This window comes from Solanum verrucosum, unplaced genomic scaffold (genome assembly GCF_900185275.1).
Source record: "Solanum verrucosum unplaced genomic scaffold, falcon-dt-bn FXZP01000233.1, whole genome shotgun sequence".
Lineage (NCBI taxonomy): Eukaryota > Viridiplantae > Streptophyta > Magnoliopsida > Solanales > Solanaceae > Solanum > Solanum verrucosum.
In genome coordinates this window covers 612,090-621,971 of record NW_026019986.1, presented here as the reverse complement: position 1 = coordinate 621,971, position 9,882 = coordinate 612,090, and the positions used below count along the sequence as shown (strand labels likewise).

At 32.0% G+C, this 9,882-nt stretch overlaps 1 pseudogene; it reads left to right on the top strand.

Annotated features, from left to right (window-relative positions):
* The first annotated feature begins 6,018 nt into the window (after nt 1-6,018).
* On the top strand, nt 6,019-9,351 carry LOC125818464 (isoflavone reductase homolog; annotated as a pseudogene).
* The last annotated feature ends 531 nt before the right edge of the window (nt 9,352-9,882 follow it).

Sequence of the window (9,882 nt, the reverse complement as noted above, 5' to 3'; positions counted from 1 at the left end):
GTTTGTATTGAAATATTAACACAAGTTGAAAAGTTGATTAACCATACAAGTACATTTGGATACATAAATACATTAAATTTGTATTTTTTTTAAAAATACTTGGAGCAACATTGTTTGTGGGTATTTATATGTATACTATATAGTTGTATTGATAAGGTAAATCATATTTAAATTGTCTTGTTCATATGCTAAATTGCTATACTTTACTTTGTTTGATATATTGATACATTAAGTTTTATAAATACTTGTATCCATTTGAAAACAAAGTATTCATATGCTAACTGTACACATAATATATTAACCGTGGGTAGGAAATTAGATTCTCTATGTTAAATCGTCTGACTGAAGCCCCACATATGTAGATATACATACAGAAATCATAACATAGTTCATAATTTGAAGAGAAGCTTACACCGGTGCAATTTAATAAATTTAAGACTACATGTTTTGGTGTATATACTTGTATGCATGAGTGTCGCGTTCAAAATCAAACCTTTAGATGCTTAATGGTATGTGAATTGAAGGATAGTTCATCAATAAATACAAGAAAGTGATAAATCAATTTAACTAAAAATTAAGTGAATACCTTTATGCTTGACTAACAACAATGGAGACAATTGAAGAATTGAATATGATGTATCTCAATCTTTTTGTTAAACGGATTGGAATCCAAGTGGATATGCATTGATTAGGTAGTTATTAATTTAAAATTGAGAAGTTGAGAATTTTAGGGATGTAACTAAAGGGATTTAGTTACAGTAAATACCTTATTTAGTGCACTCTAATTATAATTGTATTATTGTATAATTTTAAAAAATAAAAAAAGTTACACAAATACAACTAGATATACATATAAACTATAGTCATTTTTAGTAAATAGCATACTTATAGCTATTGAATTTCAATAACCCTATAAATATAGTCATTTATGTAAGTTGCTCTTAAAATAAATAATGTGATTTAGTTGGTGGATTTAGTTGTTGTATTAAGTCAAAACTAAACTAGTTAAAGTTGTTATGTTGTTTATATAAGTTAAAATAAATAATGTCGGTTTAGTTAGTGAATTTAGTTGTTGGAATTAAGTCAAAACTAATGTAGTTAAAGTTAAAAAGTTAAGTTTGTTTAAATAAGTTAAAATAAATATTGTGGTTTAGTTGGTGGATTTAGTTGTTCGAATTAAGTCAAAACTAAACTAGTTAAAGTTGTTAAGTTGTTTAAATAAGTTAAAATAAATATGTCAAAACTAGTTAGACTTAGAAAGTGGTTAAGTTGTTTAAATAAATTCAAATGTTATTTAGTTGATGGAATTAAAATTATCATTATTGTTTGTGTAGATGAATCCTGATCGTAGTTGGATGTATAATAGAAACAATCCTGGTCGAGCGGGTATGATTCCAGAATTTGCAGAAGGTGTCACTAGATTTATAAATCATGCAATGACACTTGATGATTTTTTAAATTCAAGATTGATTAGGTGTCCGTGTGTTAATTGTGAAAATGTGAGATATCATACAACAGAGACTGTTGCTATGCATCTTGTGATGAATGGATTCAAACCAGGGTATACAGTTTGGACTAGCCATGGTGAGGTTGAAAGTGACACTATGTTTAATAACTTTGTTGTCGGTGAAAGTAGTAGATCTATCGAGCATAATTATTTCCAAGGTTCTAGAATGTCAGATATGATTAATGATGCTTTTGGGATGCATTCTGATTTTGAACAAGGAGAAAATGTAGAAGAAGCTCCTAATGAAGAGGTATGTAGCGCTTCAGGCCCAACTAACTTTTCTTTTTGAATCAGGAAATATTCTTCCTCCATGTCCGGCTAGCAGTGATGGATCTGATCAGGAGAGTGATGAGAATGATAAGGAGAGTGAGGGTGATGAAGAGTAGTTGTATCTATTTGACATTTTAGACTTCTATATTTTTAGAATTGTTTAATTTGATCGTATTTTAGTTTATTTTGAAGTTGGATGAAGTTTATTTTGAAATAGTTTGTATATGTTGAAAATATTGTGTTGTTTTGGTTGAATGAAGTTTATTTGGCTTTGGTTGTTTTGGTTGGATGAATTTTATTTGGCTTTGGTTTGTTTTGGTTGGATGAAGCTTATTTGGCTTTGGATTGTTTTGGTATAAATATGCAGGTGGACAACTAAAAATTGCAGCAATTTGCTGCCTGTTTTGCAACAAAAAATCGACCTCCGGAGGTCGAAATTTCAAAAATAAAAAATAAAAATACCAATCTCCGGAGGTCGGAATTTCAACATTACAAAAATAAAAATACCGACCTCCGGAGGTCGGAATTTCAAAAATACAAAAATAAAAATACCGACCTCCGAAGGTCGGAATTTCAACATTACAAAAATAAAAATACCGACCTTCGGAGGTCAGAATTTCAAAAATACAAAAATAAAAATACCGACCTCCGGAGGTCGGAATTTCAACATTACAAAAATAAAAATACCGACCTCCGGAGGTCGGAATTTCAAAAATACAAAAATAAAAATACCGACCTCCGGAGGTCGGAATTTCAACATTACAAAAATAAAAATATCGACCTCCGGAGGTCGGAATTTCAACATTACAAAAATAAAAATACCGACCTCCGGAGGTCGGAATTTCAACATTACAAAAATAAAAATACCGACCTCCGGAGGTCGGAATTTCAACATTACAAAAATAAAAATACCGACCTCCGGAGGTCGGAATTTCAACATTACAAAAATAAAAATACCGACCTCCGGAGGTCGGAATTTCAAAAATACAAAAATAAAAATACCGACCTCCGGAGGTCGGAATTTCAAAAATACAAAAATAAAAATACCGACCTCCGGAGGTCGGAATTTCAAAAATACAAAAATAAAAATACCGACCTCCGGAGGTCGGAATTTCAACATTACAAATATAAAAATACCGACCTCCAATGGTCGGAATTTAAAAAAATGAATATTCCGACATAAAATAAAAACCGACCTCGAGAGGTCAGTAAATACCGACCTCCAGAGGTCGGTATTGAATAGCGACCAAGCTTTTTCCGACCTAAGCTGGGATGTCGGTTTTAGGTCGGTATTTCAAGGAATACCGACCTCCGGAGGTCGGTATTTATAGGTCGGTATTCACAGTTTTTTTAGTAGTGGTCATTTATGAAAAGGACACAGAATCCCCAAGGCCACTTTGAAGGACCACAGATGCCTAGACGGTTCGTGAATCTTCACACGGACGTGAAGTCATCCGTGAAAGGGACTCATCAGGTTTTGAGTTTTGGGTCAATTACAAGCGATCATATCTCTCATCAAAAAATGAATTAGGTGGCCCATGACCTATAAAATTAAAGATCTTTGAGTTATCTTTCCAACACCACCAAGTTTGCCTAATTTCGAACCCGGAGTAAAAAATTATGCCCATGTTAGTGAAGCCATGTCAGGCAGGGCAACATCACGATCCACTAGAAGGGCCGTCATAGACGGCCCGTGAAGCCTCCTGTAAGAGGCACCTCGTCAACTTTAAGTCAGGGTCGTAGTGGTATTTTCCCTATACGTTTGGTACTTAAACTACATCATTTTACCTCGTCTAAGCCTAATTAATTAGTCAAAAACTATCTAAAACATTCATTCTCCTAAAATCATTAGACTTAGAAAGGAAGGAAGAGAAAGAGGCAATAGTTTTCTCTCCAGAACAACCAGAGCTTTCCTTCAAGTTAGCCTCAAAATTCAAAGGATTTCTCCGTAGTTTTCTTCACCAAGTATGTGGGTATTTAGTAAGGGTTTCGTTCACCTTTATACCCAAAACTTCAGACTCCTTTTTTTATTATTATGATTTTATGAAAGTAGGTTTGTTGCCTAACTATGCAGATTCTTTACAAAGTTAGTTCTTGTGATTACTACTCGATTCTATATTTGTTTAATGAGTTTGCATGAATTCTTATGAAGATTTGAAAGGAAAAGAACTTAACATGTTATTTTAGTACTTTCACGTGAATTAACTTTTCTTCAGAATTTAGCACAGGGTGTTAGCATTTAGTTCTAAACAGAATTTAGTCAGTTTTCTATCCACAGGTTTTTTCAGAAATTGTTTTCAAACCTGTTTAGTTCTGTCTCATGAATTCAGGACCACAATTTAAAATAAGCTACTAGTGTTCAGTTTGGGAGTAGTGCTTAGCACCGAGTTGGACTAGAGTTTAGTGTACCCTCAAGTCCCTGAACTACGTGTCATCATCGGTTTATAAGTCCCCTTTGTTGGGCATCAGTTTTAGTGATCATGCCACAATCATGCTTTTATACCCCATCAAGGTATATTGGGTCCTCTCAATGGAGCATATACGACGGACTCCACATTTAGCTCATGTAGTTTATGTCGGTTAATAGACTCTCCCAAGGTATTAACTTCAGTAAGGTACTTCAGGCCTATAGTTGTATTTATTCTCAGTTTTTCAACATGGTTCCAATTTACTCTTGCATTCTAGTTTTTATGTATTATGGTATCTTGAGCCTATGTACTTCAGTTCAATTCAGTTTACATACTTGACCAGTATTTTTAACATGTTTATATATTCAGTGAGCTTTGTATATGCCTCAATGCTCAGTACATTCCAAGTACTGATGCATACTCTATGTTGCATCCTATTATGATGTAGGCTCAGGTTCTCAGGTTCATCCACGTGATTAGCTCATATTGGCGCCACATCAGCAATAGTCAGGGGTGAGCCCTCATCATCTGAGGACGTTTATTTATGCTTTCTTTTGGATTAGTTAATGAGTTGTTAGTTTCAGCATTTTAGAGTTAGCTAGGGACTTGTCCCAGCAGCTCGTCAGTATTAGAGGCTTTCAAACATAGAGTCAAACTCAGTTGATTTGGGTTGTTCTACTTTGAGCTCAGTTATTTCTTTCAGAAATTCTTAGTTGAATTCCTTTAGATTATATTGATTATTCAGTTATGCGTCCGCTTGGTTAGAGTTATTTCAGTATGCTTGTGATATGCCAGATTCAGGGTTAGCTTGGGGTTACTTGTAACCCTAGGTCCCGTGTTACGTCTAGGGGCTAGCCTCGGGGCGTGAAAAACTTGGTATCAAAACATCAGGATCAAGAGTCTTGGCTATTTGAAAGCCGCACTAAGTAGTCTATTTCATGGGTGTGAAGCGCGCTGCACCTATGAGGGGTGTGCACAAGTAGACACTTAAACTTGTATAAAATTGAACAAATAGATACATTCGTCCTACATGGTGTAGTATGCCACATAGAACACGCGTGTCTACGTGTGATTTATAATACACTTACCTCTCTATTAAGCATTCAACATCTAATAAACAAGCAATTGTAAAAATAATTAATTATTTTCTCTTCAATTAAATGCTTGGGAATTCAAATTCACTAATTCTAACCTTATTCACGGTCTATAATATTATCCAAAGGTCATTCAATCAATATATAATTAGTTCTACGATGCTCACATTATCTCCATCAATGAAGTTTATACTTCAATTACCTCATTTTTAGTAGTTTTTATGTTAAAGGTCCCATCTTAATTGAACTTAAGGTTTTCAGCCATCACAATTTTATGTTTTTGAACAACTTCATGCTAGAAAGTATTGATTTACAATCTAAACGCAATTCAAGGTGATATGACTCAAAGATCTTTAATTGATTTAATAGGTCGTTGAACAAGTAACTCTTTATATTATGAGGGGTGCTCAATGATATGACCATTGCACATAAAGTTACGGTGACACCTCACAATGTCAGTTAAATAAAAGAAAGAAAGAAGGAAATTAAAGGGCCATGTCAGAAGTTGTTGTCCGTTTGCTCTTGAAACATTATGCATGGCTTTATTTATTTTTGGTACTTCCACTTTTTTGGTTATATGTCAATGATGAAGAAAAGACAATTGTTCACGAGACACACTCTAGGTATGTTTGGATGGATACTTATGGTTATGATTTTATAAAAAAAAAAAACCATTTTCGCGTTACGAGTAACAAATCACTCTCAATATAATTCACTTCACTATTACTAAGCTCTCTCTCTCTCATCAAAGCTTCTCCATTCAATATGGCCGGAAAAAGTAAGATTTTGTTCATCGGAGGTACTGGTTACATCGGAAAGTTCATCGTTGAAGCTAGTGCTAAAGCTGGCCACGACACATATGTCTTGGTCACAGAATCAACTTTTTCCAATCCTACCAAAGTCAAACTCATCGATACGTTCAAGAGTTTTGGTGTCACCTTCCTCCATGTATGTACATTATTATTTTGTTTTTGTTTTGAAATGCAAGAAGATTTAGATGATCTGTTTGTGGTTATAAAATGCAGGGAGATTTATATGATCATGAGAGTTTAGTGAAGGCAATAAAGCAAGTGGATGTTGTGATTTCTATTGTAGGTCATGCTGTTTTAGCTGATCAAGTCAACATCATTGCTGCTATCAAGGAAGCTGGCAATGTCAAGGTAAATTTATATAATGAGATATTAGCTCTTAATGAGATATTATACATCACTTCAATCTAGGCCATCCAAATTCATTAGTCACTAATTCAATTTCCACTCTCCGCGTGTTATAATTAGGGTCGAACAAAATCGAATTAAATCACAAATTGAGTCAATTAAAAAAAATTGATTAGTGGTTTGATTTGACTTAGTTTGGTATTGGAAAAACCCCGACTATATATACTTGGGTTGGTTTGATTTTAACTAAAAAAAGCCAAGTCAAGACCAAACCAATCTGATATTATATATATAATTTTAAGAATTTATTTTATGCAGAAAAATATTTACTTTGATATAATTTATAAATATTTCTTATATTTTTTTTATATAGGTTTTATCTTTTAACATATTATTTCAAGTTGGAGACTTAAAATTTTGAATAGTGCAATAACGGTAATAGTCCATAGATATGAGTAGCTTTGATAAAGCTCAAATTAATATTAATGCTAACAAAAAATAAAATCAATTCAAGTCTAAGAATGACAATAATTTTGAATATTTGTTCTTTAGTTTTACATTGGTTTAGACAATTAGAATACATAACCTAATTTTAGTTTTTCTTTAGGGTCGTTTGATTTGACTACAAGTTATGTTGGGATTAGTTATGCTAGGATACGTTATACTAGATAAGTTATGTTGGGATTAATTTTTGTTGCTTGTTTGGTTTGTCATATTCAAACTTATATTCATTGCATAATTTATAAGAATAAGTTATTTGTTTATAAAAATACCCTTCACCTTATTTAGATTATTTTTTTTACATTGTTTATGCAAGTTTTAGTTATTCATTCTTAGAAATAAAAATTTTCATCTTATTTAGCTTAAATATTTTTGGGTGTGCATTTCCATAATTGTGCTGTGTTTTTAAAATTAATTAACTTAAAAATAAAATTTAGCTTAAAAATAAAACTTTCATCTTATTTAGTTTTAAAATAAAACATTCATCTTACTTAGCTTAAAAATAAAACTTCCATTTTAAGTTTATTAAAAGTAAAAGAAATTTTGTTATTAAAGTTATCTACATTTTAATTGATATATAAAACATAATTATTAAGTGAGTAATAAACTATTTATTAAAAATATTTAGTAGTGGAGTGAACATTTTTAGAGAAATCAAAATATAAATAAACATAAGAATTAGGCAAATAAATTTAGCTTATATTATATTCATAAATAAAAATTGTATTTATAAAATGTAATTTTTTAATAGAAAAATATATTATTGTAAGAACAACGAATAATTAAGGTTGTGAATGTTATTATAAATGATGTTAATATACATGAATGTAAAGTGGTGTATAAAAATGGGGTTTAAGCAGGGTTGTTTTGTTATTTTACCTATCTAATCTCAGGATAAGTTGTCCTGATTATTATCCCACCCCAGGGAGGGATAACTTATCTCACGACTAATTGTTAATCCTGGGATAAGTTATCCCACCCTTGGCATCCAAACAACAGATTAACAACCACTTAAAAATTATCCCTGGATTAAATCCTCTTGTCCATCACACCAAAACAACCCCTTAATGTTTAGTCATGTAATTGATACTTATTAGACTTATTTTAGCATGATTTAATACTTTTAAATTATGATTATTTTCATTATGACTTATTAATTTGCATTATTTGTTTTATGCTATTTCATTATTAATTTTTTGTTGAATATTTTTGTGTCATCATTCATCTCATATTTTGTGTCATTTTCTTAAATAAAACACCTTACACAGTTGTATTTTGATAGGACTAAAGAAATATTTGAAGTACATTATATGTTTGTATGAATACTTTGCCGGAATAACCCAAAAAAATTAATTTAATTTGTTACGGAATCTTTTAAGTAATAATTTTGTTTGTTACATAATTTTTAATAAAGCACAAAAAGTAGAATCAATATTTCTAAGTTTTTACATGACCATGAGTTTTCATTCTTTGATCTATTTACTATTTGAAAATAAGTTTATCTTAATGCTTTTGCTTTCAGAGATTCTTTCCCTCTGAATTTGGGAATGATGTAGATCGTCTCCATACCGTTGAGCCTGCTAAAACAATATTTAATACTAAAATTCAAATTCGTCGCGCTGTTGAAGCTGAAGGAATACCATTCACTTATGTTGCCAACTTCTATTGTGCTGATTTTTTTCTTCCAAATTTGGCACAACCTGGACCTGTAGTTGGACCTTCTGCTGGTCCTCCCAAAGACAAAGTTATCATCTTAGGAGATGGTAATGCTAAAGGTAAATTAAACTCCGATTTGGTTCAAAATTTTCATATGAACATGCATGTTGCTATAAATTTGTTTTGTATCTACATACAGCTGTTTTTAATAAAGGACAAGACTTTGCTACGTATACCATAAAGGCTGTCGATGATCCAAAAACACTTAACAAAATCCTCTACATCAAGCCTCCACAAAATATAATTACGTTAAACGAGTTGGTATCCTTGTGGGAGAAGAAAACTGGAAAGAATATATGTACCAGGGGAACAAGTTCTCAACAACATACAAGGTATGTAAAACAACATTCATTCTATCCTTAGTGTCAAGTCTTGTCTATGAGGCGTAACTTGTTGTTTGTATTTCTTGCAGAAGCCTCGTTTCCATTGAATATGGCATTATCGATATCTTACCCTGTTTTTGTGAAGGGTGAACAAACTAATTTTGAAATTGATCCATCATTTGGAGTAGAGGCATCAGAGGTTTATCCTGATGTTAAATATACACCAGTGGATGAGATACTCAACCAGTATGTGTAGACTTCCTTCCGATTAAGGAGCTAATTCCTCGCTTTCTATGATGAATAATAGTTGTTTTCAGCTGTAAAACAATTAAGATGTTTCTATATTCTATTTTCGAAAAGTTCCTTTATTCTCAACTAATTTTGTCTAATTCTAGTGGTGCCTACTTTTTAAACAATGGAGTCGAGATAACTTGCTTGCACCTCAACTATTTCACTGATTATATGTTGTGTTCGACCATTTAACAAAAGCAAATCCAAGAATAGCAAGTGTGATTTCTCTAGCTTGTACCAGCAGCACAAGGGCACTCTTATGATTTTCATGGGTGCACTGTTATCTATATTCTACTTTCTACCAGTTTCTCAAAGTAGATATCATATATTACTAAAAGTGGGAGGTAAAAAAAAGAGAAAAGACATAAAGTAACCATTGAAGTTGTCCCGAATTTTCAAAAAGACACTTTAACTTTGCGGGTGTCCTATTACCCCATTGAACAACTTCAAAATAGTATGTATATCTCATTTTTCACCCAATACCAATTATACAAAAATATCTGTAAGTCACGCACTAATAGTCACTTGACACGTATTAAAAGTAATTTTTAATTATTTTTATTTTATTTCTTTGCTTTTCTTTTTCTCTTTCTTCTTCGCCTCAACTTGTGTTCT